General features: G+C 43.0%; 1 long non-coding RNA gene across 1 annotated transcript; it reads right to left on the bottom strand.

The window, feature by feature from the left end:
• Positions 1–6,246: 6,246 nt before the first annotated feature.
• LOC126583194 (uncharacterized) lies at positions 6,247–7,042 on the bottom strand. Its single transcript, XR_007609690.1, has 3 exons — positions 6,946–7,042; positions 6,765–6,862; positions 6,247–6,589 (listed from the first exon to the last, which is right to left on the bottom strand). It is a non-coding gene; the product is annotated as an uncharacterized LOC126583194 (long non-coding RNA).
• Between the last annotated feature and the right edge of the window lie 5,274 nt (positions 7,043–12,316).

Raw genomic sequence — 12,316 nt, 5'->3', positions numbered from 1 at the left:
TGTAGCTTGAGGCAGGGCCCACTCTTTAGCCCAACTGAATTAAAAAATTAATTAAATATTAAAAATAAAAATAAAATCATTTAAATATTATTAATTTTTAAATATGGCCTCCACCCCTGCAAACCCATCACCCTTTTTCACCATCTACCCGTGTGCCCCCAAACCAAAACCAGAAACCCACCGTCGCCCTCTACTCCTCCACCACATTCCATTCTAATCTCTACCGTTACACCCTCACCGTCCTCTCCAAATGCGTCAAAGACTCAAAATCCATAACAAAAAACTCTGAATTTAGAAAAACCCAATTGCCAACACTAGCAAGTAATTAATGACACAAAGCTCAAATCTGGAAAAAAAAAAAAAAAAAAAAACCACCCAAGATTCCAAAATTGACAGAATAGCAAAAAATGGCAGACTTGGAAAAGAGAGGTGAACTTGGTTGCCATGAATGACGTCACCATGCACATACACTCTCTTTTTCTCTACGTTGGCCACTCACACACACACACACACACACACACTCTCTCTCTCTCTCTCTCTCTCTCTCTCCAATGGGAAAAAGAAGGTAAATTTTGTTTTGGGTTTTTATGAATTGTTAGTGCGGGAAGTGAGTCCATATTGACATCCCGACCCGTTTTTTGGACGAGCTTCTCATGTGAATTTACGGTGAACTTCGCGACAAGCGCTGTCACCACCACCACCACCGTTCCACTGCTCTTGGTGCTACGAACAGGAACCACTCTTAGTTTTGTTGTTTGGCCGCCATTCATGGCAGATCGAACTATGATTTACAAGATTTTGACGCGGGCAATGAGGGTGCAGCATTAGGGATTAGAGTGGAATGTGGTGGAGGAGGAGGGGAGGAGCGCCATGAGAGGGAGATGGAGATAGAGAATGAGAGGACGGCAATGGGGTTCTAGTTTTGGAGTGAAGGAAGGTAGGTTGGGGGACACTAGTGGATGGGGAAAAAGGATGATGAATTTGTTGGGATGCATGGTTCCCACATTTAAAAAAATATATATTTAAATAAATATATTTTTGTTTTTAAATATTTAATTATTGTTTAATCCAATTGAGCTAGGGAGTAGGCTTGTTTAATCCAATTGAGCTAGGGAGTAGGCTCCGGCTCAAATCACGTCAACATTTAATAAAAAAAATTAATAGAAAATTGATGGAGGTCTAACATTGCAACAAATTCGTAAGATGGGGTATGACATTTGTTTGTACCATACTTGACCAATCCCGAAACTACCGAGCACCGGCCAACGCTATACTGTCAAGGACCCAGAAGAGTTCCCCTCCGACCAGGAGGCCAATCACTACTCGACACGTGTCAAGATTAGAAGCCAATCAGAGCGCAGCACGTGTCAACATCAAGAACCAATCATAACATGACACATGTCAATGTGACAAAGCTACAAGTTTTTCTATAAATAGGGGTCATTCCCCCACAATATTGCCTAATGCCATTTGTGTTAAATCATTCACAAGAACTCACTAAATTGAGAGCTTGATCCTTTGTACTTGTGTAAGCCCTTCACTACTAATAAGAACTCATCTACTCCGTGGACGTAGCCAATTTGGGTGAACCACGTACATCCTGTGTTTGCTTCTCTGTCTCTATTTATTTACGTACTTATCCTCACTAGTGACTGAAGCAACCAAGCAACCAAGCGAAGGTCACAAAACCTGACACTTTCTGTTGTACCAAAGTCTTCGCTGATTTTGTGCATCAACATTTGGCGCCGTCTGTGGGAAACGACACTTATTCCTACTCTCTTCAGCTGTGTCAAGCTGGTTTCTATCATTCGTACACTTTCTTTTGATCAGGCATCCCTCTCCAACATGGGAAGCGAAGGAAGCCACAGCACACAGAATGACACCCCCCTTGCACATAGTGCGAAACAACGAAAGAAAGAAGGAAAACGAGTTCTTCTTCAAGCTAAAGTCGATGAGTTGGAAGCTCAGAACAACAAGATAGCAATGAGGAATGAGGTCCTCCAGGAGCAATATGAGAAGCTCTTTGAGACACTCCACGAAGCTAGGCAAGCTCAGACACGCGAGCTTGTTGCCCCCGTGGAAGTTAACCATCAACTGGGTGCCCTCCAACATGGAGGGTCACATGCATTCGACATAGATATCCCTGATAGGGAACAGATTACCCCTCGACTTGATAATCAACATGAGGCTTCTCTTAACCCAGTTGCTTCGACCCGAACCATGAGAAGTGGAGGGAGACACCTCTTTGCTGAAGAGTTGGAGAAGGTACCTATCTCAAGAGATCATCCAGACCGCATGGTGAATATTGGCACCACATTGTCACCACCCCTTCGGTTAGCATTGATATCTTTTTTGAAAGAGAACACTGAAGTCTTCGCCTGGTCATACGAGGACATGCCAGGCATCTCTCCCAATGTCATCTGTCATCGTTTGAGTATTGACCCCAAGATCAAGCCGGTGAGACAGAAGCGAAGATCTTATGACGCTGAACGATACGAGGCAATGAAAGCAGAAGTTGAAAAACTCAAAGGCATAGGCTTTGTCCGCGAAGTCAATTACCCGACATGGGTAGCAAATGTGGTCATTGTTAAGAAAAATCCGACCAAAGAAAGTCTTTTGCTTCAAAAGGTCTTGTGGAGAATGTGTGTTGACTACACCGACCTAAACAAAGGGTGTCCGAAAGATAGCTTCCCTCTTCCTCTTATTGACAGACTTATAGACTCTACGGCCGGGTGTGAACTCCTGAGCTTCATGGATGCTTACTCAGGATACAACCAAATCCTCATGAACCCTTCGGATCAAGAACACACAGCCTTCACTACCGACAGAGGACTATACTGCTATAAAGTCATGCCTTTCGGCCTAAAGAATGCAGGAGCGACTTATCAGAGACTAGTCAACTCAATGTTCGCCGAGCAGATTGGGAAGAGCATGGAAGTTTACGTTGATGATATGTTAGTCAAGAGCAAACATGCTGACCAACACATCACCAACCTATCTGAAACTTTCACTATTTTGAAGAGGTATCGAATGAGGTTAAACCCCAACAAATGTGCCTTCGGCGTAGGCTCTGGCAAATTCTTAGGTTTCATGATTAGCCAACGAGGCATTGAAGCTAATCCCGAGAAGATCAAAGCAATCCTCGACATGAAGGAACCGGTAACTTCAAAGGACATCCAGAGCCTTACTGGCAAGGTGGCAGCCTTAACCAGGTTCATTTCTAAGGCCACAGACAAATGTGCTCCCTTTTTTAAAGCACTTAAGGGAAGTAGGAAGTACATTACATGGACTGATGAATGTGCCGAGGCATTCAAAAACCTCAAGGAGTACATGAGTAAAGCCCCTCTACTCTCCAAGCCCGAGGTAGGAGACATTCTCATTATCTACCTATCGGTATCAGCTTCAGCCGTAAGTTCCGTTCTCATTCGAAAGGATGGGAATATTGAGCGACCTGTCTACTACGCTAGCAAAGCCCTACAAGATGTGGAGACACGATACTCCAACATTGAGAAATTAGCTCTAGCATTGGTCATGTCTGCTCGGAAACTTCGCCCTTATTTCCAAGCACACGCCATCATCGTGCTTACCAATCACCCTCTTCGACAGATACTCCAGAGTCCTGACACGTCTGGGCGAATGATCAAATGGGCGATAGCATTGGGTGAGTTTGACATCTCCTACCAACCAAAACCAGCCGAAAAAGGTCAAGCAGTAGCAGATTTCATTGCCGACTTCACATATCCGGTTGACATTGCTTCTACACCTGAAGCAGTGGCTTCATTACCCCCGGAAGCTCAGAAGGTAGAATCAACGACCTCAGCATGGAGTCTGTATGTTGATGGCTTATCCAACCAACAGGGCTGTGGAGCGGGACTAGTCTTGACTACGCCCGACAAAGTAGCAATGGAGTATGCTCTTCGTTTCAAATTCAAGGCATCAAACAATGAGGCCGAGTATGAAGCCCTTCTGGCAGGATTACGTTTGGCCAAACACCTCGGGGTTAAACAAATTGATATTTTCAGTGACTCCCAATTAGTGGTCAACCAGGTTACCAACAACTTTGATGCTAAGGACAGCTCCATGGCAGCATATCTTGCGCAAACACAACTTTTGCTCAAGCACTTCCACTACCAGATCACCCAAGTTCCTCGAGCGGCAAACAGTCATGCAGACGCCCTGGCTCGCCTCGCCTCAGCTGTGGAAGACAAGATTGGAAGAAAAATTCATGTCGAACTGTTGGCAACACCAAGCACCATGGCCGCAGAAGTATGCAACTTACAACAGGGGGATAGTTGGATCACCCCGATCTATAATTTCCTTGCTCATGGCACCCTCCCAAATGATAAAGTCCAGGCTAAGCAAATTCGATACAAGTCTACCCGCTACCTGATCATCAATGATCAACTCTATAAGCGAGGTTTTAGCCTGCCATACTTAAGGTGTCTTACGCCTGCCGAGGCGGAAATCGTCATTCGGGAAATACATGAGGGAGTCTGTGGAGATCATGCTGGATCTCGGTCCCTAGCACACAAGACTTTTCGCCAAGGATATTACTGGCCAACACTCCACCAGGATGCCATCAAAGTATCCCGCTCATGTGACAAATGTCAACGATATGCAACTATTCCTCATTCCCCTCCAGAGCCTCTTACTCCTATGATCAGCCCTTGGCCCTTCGCCCAGTGGGGACTTGATTTGATCGGCCCAATGCCGGCAGGGAAGGGCAAAGTCTGTTACGCAGTCGTTGCAGTGGACTACTTCACAAAGTGGGCCGAAGTAGAACCCTTGGCAACCATTACTGAGGCAAAGATAGAAGACTTCGTGTGGAAGAACATCCTTTGTAGATTCGGCATTCCCAATGCGATAGTCACTGACAATGGGCGACAGTTTGACAACAAGAAGTTCAGGTTGTTCTGCTCTAAGTTCAACATCAACTTATGCTTTGCCTCTCCAGCTCATCCCCAGTCTAATGGACAAGTTGAGGCCATCAACAAAATAATCAAGCGCACTTTGAAAACCAGCTTGGACAAAGCTAAAGGCTGTTGGCCAGAATTTGTACCCCAAGTTCTTTGGTCATATCGCACTTCATATCGGACTTCAACAGGAGAAACTTCATTCTCACTTGCCTTTGGCACAGAGGCGGTTGTCCCTGTTGAGCTCGAGCAAGCAACATTCCGAGTCCAGAACTACATTCAAAGTGAACATGACAAACAACTCACCCTCAACTTGGATTTAGTCGAGGAACACAGAAACCAAGCTCACTTGAGGAATGTCGCCTACAAGCAGCGCATCTCCAACTATTATGACTCTAGGGTCAAGCCTCGTTCTTTCAAAATAGGAGACTGGGTCTTAAAGAAAAGATTACTCTGCGACAGAGTCCCGAGTGAAGGCACACTTAGTCCAAACTGGGATGGACCGTATGAAGTCATTGGCATCAGTCGCCCTGGCTCTTACACACTTAGAAGCTCCGATGGCAAGACCCTTGGCCATCCATGGAACGCTGATCACTTGAAGTACTACTACAAATAGACTCACGATGTACAAGTGTTGAGCTATAGTCGTTTGGCATCCTATGTAATGAAGGTCATTTGGCAATGAATTCAATAAAGAGGTAATTTAGCCAACTCAGCCCTCACTCTTTTACATTCATAGCAAGCGATGCCGGAACCCTTCTCAATCAGAAAGCAATCTGTCTTCCACAGTCACTACAAAACAAGCAAATGAAGACCGTGTCAAGCGCCAAAAAAAAAAAAAAAAAAAAAAAAAAAACAGCTTCATCCAAAAAGCTTCACCATCAAAGCTTCACCTAAAAAGCTTCACCCAAAAAGCTTCACCTAAAAAGCTTCACCCAAAAAGCTTCACCATCAAAGCTTCACCTAAAAAGCTTCACCCAAAAAGCTTCACCCGAAAAGCTTCACCTAAAAAGCTTCACCCGAAAAGCTTCACCTAAAAAGCTTCACCCACAAAGCTTCACCTAAAAAACTTCACCCAACAAGCTTCACCCGAAAAGCTTCACCTCCAAAGCTTCACCCACAAAGCTTCAACACCAAAGCTTCACCTACAAAACTTCAACACAAAACCTTGCTCCAAATAAACAAATTTTGTTCACAAAACCCAAGATGCCCTTGAACTTGTACAAAAACACTTGGGTAAACATAAACATTTTTTGTTTTACACCCACAAGGGCCCAAAATTTTCCTTCTTATTTATTCACTTATATATGTTCCCAAACATATTATAATAGATCCAACAACAAGCCAAAGTCCCAAATTTCATAATGGACAAAAGTACAAGAAATTCATCAATAATGAAGGTGCTACAAAAATTGGAATCTGCCCCAAAATAGAAATCCAACCCAAGAGACTTTTTCTCTCTCTCCCTCTTCCGCCTCCTTTCATCTATCAAATTTCTGCAACCTCTGCTCTTCTCCAATGGAGCTGAATTTTGGACACCCTATAGTTCTTGAGCATATGAACAACTTTCAAGAAGGAACCATTTCTGTTTGAGCGACGGAAATTAAAGTGTTGAGGCTCCAAACATGACAGTCGGATTCTTGCAGATTTCGAAGCTGCTGTGATGTTTCGAAGATCTGGAAATATTTAACCATTAGTTCATTCTGAATTTTTGATATGTTATGAAAGAGACGATGAGGAACAACTTCAATGAAGAAAGCATGCCGATCTGAACAATAGAAAATGGAGTTTCGAAGCTCACAACAAATCTGACGGGTTGACAGAAAAATAATAACCAGTCATTCATCATACCTGGATTTCTGGCGTTATACTGCTCCGAGGGATCTCAAATTTGGATATGTTGTAGTTCACGAGCTGAGGAACAACTTCAATGAAGAAAGCATACCGATCTGAACAAGAGAAAATGGAGTTTCGAAGCTCACAACAAATCTGACGGGTTGACAGAAAAATAATAACCAGTCATTCATCATACCTGGATTTCTGGAGTTATACTGCTCCGAGGGATCTCAAATTTGGATATGTTGTAGTTCACAAGCTGAGGAACAACTTCGATGAAGAAAGTATGTTGATCTAAGCAAGAGAAAATGGAGTTTTTGAAGCTCACAACAGGTCTGACGTGTTAACAGACAAATGATGAACAATCACTCGTCGTACCTGAATTTCTCGAGTTGTACTGATCTGATGGCTCTCAAATTTGGATATGTTGTAGTTAAGGAATTAAAGAACAACTTTCATGAAGACAACTTTGTGATTCGAGCTACAGATGATGGTCTTATATTGAAAACCAATTCAGGGTGTTAGGGGAAATGAAAAACAATTCCACCAAAGAAACATCATTATGGTGTTTTCATCATTATGATGCTTTCATCATTGTGATGCTTCCATCATTGTGATGCTTCCATTATGATTGTAATGCACCAACGGTTACACCCTCTATCATAGCAGTATGTGTGTGTATCTCCCTATAGTCATCATGTGCAAGACTATCATAGTCAGATGGCTTTCCATAAAACAGCTACCAACCGTTACACCTTCTGCAATTCCACTTATTCGGGCCTAGCAACCTTCATAAACAAAATATATGAAGAAAAAGTCCGGGGCTACCACTTAGAAAACAACAGAATGAAGTTTTGGTACTTACGACATGGACTATTAGCAAGACACCTCATTCGTCAACTCCCTCGACTAGAGACTTGGGGGACTCCCACCATATGCTACTACGCCTTGGTACTCAAAAGTTCGTGACTACTCAGTGACTTGGATTTTTCAAGTCTCCAACCGAGAAGTTTTCCTCACTCGGGAAATTAAGGGAACACTACCTCAAACTACATGCTTCACTCACAAAGCTTCAACAATACAGGTTTCAACAAAAGCAAAAATTCAAAGAACTTTATGAAGAAGGCTTTGGTGTATTTAACACAATATGTTGAAATGAAGCAAAGCTTATTTATTAATATTTTCGATAAGCCACAAATATGTACATATACATGAGTCAAAATAAACAAACAAAAGGGAGCCTTCACAAAGGTTGCTTAGGGGAAGTCTCAGCAGTCGGTAGAGCCCCAGAAAGAGAAAGCACCGGAGGGTGGTTATCCGGAGCCTCGGTACTTGACAAAACCCCAGAAGGAGGAGGCATTGGAGGTTCATCATTTGAAGCTTCATTACCAGGTACAACCCTAGAGGACGAAGGCAATAAATGCCTTTGGAACAAACCCACAAACCGCTGATGATCAAGTAAAACCTTACCATCAGATTCCTTCATCTGGTCAAGTTTCCTCTTCATGTTTGTAGCATAGTCATGGGCGAGCCGGTGCAACTGCTTATTCTCATGCTTGAGCCCTCTAATCTCCTGTTTGAGACTCATCACTTCAGCAGCTAATGATTCAACTTGGCGGGTTCTAGCAAATAGGCGTTGGGCCATATTAGACACAGAACCTGCACACTGAACACTAAGAGCCAGAGAGTCCTTAACAGCCAACTCATCAGACCGTTTGGAAAGTAGTCTGTTATCTTTGGGAGTGAGAAGGTTCCTGGCCACCACTGCAGCGGTCATATCATTCTTCATCACAGAATCCCCAACGGTAAGAGGACCAGTAGGGGATATGAAGGATGGGCGCCATATGTTGTCTGGAGAAGGCGTGGCTGTCTCTTCTCCAAGGTTCAAGTCAAAACGACGGTCGGAGGGTCCAGACATTTTCAAATGTGTTGAAGAAGGAAGAGGTCAGACAAATCAAGATCTTAGAAGTGCAAGAAATGAGCTTCTACTGGTAGAGATTCAAGTGTGCTGTGGAACTTAATGCCAGCCTCTATAAAAATCTGCACTCGACGGAGCTTCAGAAATCGAAGAGGCGTTTGCTTTCTCAAAAGCTGGGCTGCTCAGAGACCACGAGGGCCGATCTCAGAAATCGAAGAGGCGAATGCTTTCTCAAAAGCTGGGCTGCTCAGAGACCACGAGGGCCGATCTCAGAAATCGAAGAAGCACCTGCTTTTGCAGCCTCGTCAGCACCTGTCACATGCACAATCAGCTTTGCGGAAATTACGGGCAATCTGTCGAAGATTTCTGGTGAAGTAGAAAGCACGTGAATCTTACTGATCAATCACCGCTCTCCATATGCACCATCAACTCCTCGGGTACCACATATAACTTTGTCAAAGATCTCTGACAAAGTTTAGGCACGAGAATTTCGAAGTGCCAGCTACCCTACTATTACCCATAAGGGTAAAGGAACAGCACCACTGCTTGACAACTGGAAAGTCCCTATGTGTGTCGACCTCCGTGTTTTGTGGCAAGACAGGTTGGCAAGAACGACCAACCTTTACTCACATTCGAGAAAAGACTCCCAACATAATTACTTTCTCAAAAACCGGAGTAGCACCGCTTTCCGAATCTCGAGAGTCAGATCTTCGACGGGATTGCTTGTTCGAAAACCGAAGAGGCACAACTCTCAGAACTTCGAGAGCCAGATTTCCTTAGAGAAAGCTTGTCTGTAATCTTCACACGTAATATCAGCTTTCCAGATACCACATACCACTTTTTCAAAGTGCTCTGACAAAATTAAAACACGTGAAGCTGGCAGCTCCCACTACATTGCTGTGACCAAGAAGGGTAAAGGAATAGCATTACTACTTGTTATTGGGAAATCCCTATATACATTGACCTCCCTCCTCAACGGACAGGCAAACCTGCAAAAATGCTCAACCCTTTCTCGCATTCGAAAAGGCACCCTCAACATAACCTCTCGAAATACTCAGCTTTATTTCCCCCCGATAATACCTCAGCAAATAAGCCACACCAAGAACAAGAGTATCTCATATCATCAGGGTCGAAAGCAAGAGTATCCCATATCATGCTTTCTCCCTGTCTTTGTCTTTGTCCTTGTCCACACCTGCAGGACAAGGAGAAAGAGAGCAGTCAGTCGGAACCTGAAATCAAACCTCCAATTTGGAACTGACTGCCTGGAGCCTTTGCCTGGTCGCTTACTTAGCATTGCTCTCGAGTACTCATCCTCAACTGCTGTCAAGGTCACGAATTCCACCGGCAAATACCTCATGACAGTTGATCAGATATTGGCTCTTTACACTGAAGCTGCCAAGCGTGAATGAGTCACTATGAAGGAATGTTCTGAAGGACCATTTAAATGCAAAGGTTGCACACCACTTCTGCCATGCAAAAGATTGAAGCAGAAGGTTCAACGGTGAGCTGAAACAGATCACTACAGCATGACAGCTTTCCATACCACATTCATTATTCCGTCAACAGCAAAAATATCCCATATCATGAAGGTCGAACGTACTCTAGATTTGATGGACTTGTTTTGACCCTCAAATTTTTGAGTTGGCCTTATACTCTGAAGGGCACCAGAAAACCCTCCAGCACAGTTCAAGAATAAGCCTGTGGAAAGTTACTTCTTCAAAAGCAAAAGTATCTCATATCATCTCTTATCCATTTGCTTCTCCTTATCCTGGCAGTTGAATGAGAGACAAGGAGAAGGAGAACAATCAACCGGAAGCCGAAGTCAAACCTCTGATCCTGGGTTGTTTACTTGGAAGTTTGACTGCTTACCTTATCTGTCACCTCTTTCGGCAGATCTCCTAGCTCGGCGACTTGGGGGACTCCTACTATAGGGTTTGTATCACACTTGACTAAGCCCGAAACTACAACTAAGCTTTAAGTGAAATTGATACATTACCTTGTGCGTCAACATCAGCTAAATACACCATTCCCGGATGGAGGAAAGGTACTTCCAGAGAAGGGCAGATGAAGATCAGACCACACTTCGGTACTTAGAAGTTTCGTGATTACTCAAGGGATTGGATCTTGCAAGTCCCCAACCGAGGAGTTTCCCTCACTCGGGAACTTAGGGGAGCACTGTTTGTACCATACTTGACCAATCCCGAAACTACCGAGCACCGGCCAACACTATACTGTCAAGGACCTAGAAGAGTTCCCCTCCGACCAGGAGGCCAATCACTACTCGACACGTGTCAAGATTAGAAGCCAATCAGAGCGCAGCACGTGTCAACATCAAGAACCAATCATAACATGACACATGTCAATGTGACAAAGCTACAAGTTTTTCTATAAATAGGGGTCATTCCCCCACAATATTGCCTAATGCCATTTGTGTTAAATCATTCACAAGAACTCACTAAATTGAGAGCTTGATCCTTTGTACTTGTGTAAGCCCTTCACTACTAATAAGAACTCCTCTACTCCGTGGACGTAGCCAATCTGGGTGAACCACGTACATCCTGTGTTTGCTTCTCTGTCTCTATTTATTTACGTACTTATCCTCACTAGTGACTGAAGCAACCAAGCAACCAAGCGAATGTCACAAAACCTGACACTTTCTGTTGTACCAAAGTCTTCGCTGATTTTGTGCATCAACAACATTGTAATTTAAAAAACATAAGGTATAAGATTATGATTCGACCCATAGTTGAGGTAGTTTTGTGTAATTTACCATTTATTTAGGTTTGACGTAGATACTGTGGATCTTTATGTGCATGAACATAAGTGTGGTGCAAAGAAATTAAAAGATGAAGAAATTGTTTTGTGAGGTCTCGGCAAAGACAAGAAAGAATTGGGTTTTTTGTTCAAGAGTAGCTTTATTACCTATTGGCCTAGCCCATGAAACAAGAGTGATTTCTCAAATTAAAAGGAGATGTGACGTTAGCCAGGCCACAATGGCAAAAGGATATAAAATGAAAAGGTTGATGCATCTTCTGCTCTCTCGCCTGTTTTCTATCAGTTTTACTTCAAACTTTTTACAGTGCGTATTCTTTTTCATGGTGAACTAATCTCCCTAGCTAAGGCTAGGGGATAACCGACACTATGATTATGTAGTATATTTTTTTCGATTTTATTTCGGAGTTTCAATGTCAATTTTACATTGTAGATGTTCAATGGAATTTCTAATTTATTCTATATTTGAATTGGTGAATGTTAGTTATGATTCATAAGTTTACTCATGTGTTTCTTGTACTTTTGTTTCACATTCATGTTTTTAGTGAACATAATGGTACGATTTCGACAAAGTAATTTCTTAATAATCACAACCCGAGCTTAAATCGTTGCAAAAGTGCAAAAACAACGGATATACAAATATACAATCATGCTACATTGATAAAATAATAGTTTATAAATTGAACATTTGTAAAATCAAGCTAAGCCCATACAAATCACGCGTGTTTATCGTGCCATTGATTATAATGTTATTAATTTAACGGTGCTTGCCGAGTAGGTCATGGAGTGGATGGAAATGGAAGTTTACTGGGCCTACGTGAAATTAGGATTGTGAAAGACTTTGGGCTGCTACTTATGAGCACCAAAAGTCCAACCC

The sequence above is a fragment of the Malus sylvestris genome, chromosome 9 (assembly GCF_916048215.2).
Source record: "Malus sylvestris chromosome 9, drMalSylv7.2, whole genome shotgun sequence".
NCBI lineage: Eukaryota > Viridiplantae > Streptophyta > Magnoliopsida > Rosales > Rosaceae > Malus > Malus sylvestris.
The sequence above is the reverse complement of the archived record's forward strand: the minus strand, read 5'-3'. Positions and strand labels throughout refer to the sequence as shown.